The sequence below is a fragment of the Poecilia latipinna genome, unplaced genomic scaffold, assembly GCF_001443285.1.
Source record: "Poecilia latipinna isolate Pla-1442-1.1 unplaced genomic scaffold, P_latipinna-1.0 Scaffold2341, whole genome shotgun sequence".
Classification (NCBI taxonomy): domain Eukaryota; kingdom Metazoa; phylum Chordata; class Actinopteri; order Cyprinodontiformes; family Poeciliidae; genus Poecilia; species Poecilia latipinna.
The window spans coordinates 42,162-42,946 of NW_015114957.1; the positions used below are offsets into that span (position 1 = coordinate 42,162).

Sequence of the window (785 nt, forward strand, 5' to 3'; positions counted from 1 at the left end):
GGGGAAGACGCAGAGACAGACTCACAGGGAACAGGACTACACAGAAACTCAAAAATAAACACACAGAAACACGGATCGTAACAGTTCCCCCTCCTCAAGGGGCGGCTATCTGACGGCCAAACAGAAAAGTCCAAAACCAAAACGACCCAACAGGGCGGGCGGAGGGGCGACGGCAGGAGGGCCAGAAATCAAAAACTAAATCCAAACAGGAACTCAGATACGGGAAACAGTCCGGGGGCCGACCACGGCACAGGAGGTGGAGCTCCCGTGGAAGGTCGGGAGGGCGACGATGCAGGAAGCGGAGCTTGGGCCGGGGAGGGCGACGACGCAGGAAGCGGAGACGTGGAGGAGGGTCAGGCGGTCGCTGCCGCCACCGCAGCAGGAGGCTCTTGGGGCCGGCTGCCGGTCCTGGATGGCTGGCAGAGGGGTCGGCCGGCAGGAGGCTCGGACGGAGAAGGAAACTCTGGAGCGCCGGCAGGACGGCCGGTTGAAGGCTCTGGAGCCCGAGACTCGGGGGGGGCTGCACTCCGGCAGCGGGAACGCTGGGACTGGCCACGCCACTAGAACCAGAAACCAGGCCTGATATCTGGGCAGAGTGATGGACTCAGACTTGAATCTTCAGACACATAAAGACGGTTACAAAGTCGGCCTTCTGCCACCTGAAGAACATTTCAGATGATAGAAACAACAGGATCTGGAGTAACTCAATGACTTTTTAATTAGTCACCTCCACCAGCTCCACTTCATTTCTGTTTTTTAAGATGCAGCTTCTTCTCGTACCTTTT

General features: G+C 57.8%; 1 long non-coding RNA gene across 1 annotated transcript in view; it reads left to right on the top strand.

Moving 5' to 3' along the window:
• Positions 1-761, top strand: part of LOC106937422 (uncharacterized) — an 11,549-nt gene extending 10,788 nt beyond the window's left edge. Inside the window, exon 3 of the long non-coding RNA XR_001422393.1 lies at positions 595-761. This is a non-coding gene — a long non-coding RNA (uncharacterized LOC106937422). The remainder of the gene's footprint in view (positions 1-594) is intronic.
• The last annotated feature ends 24 nt before the right edge of the window (positions 762-785 follow it).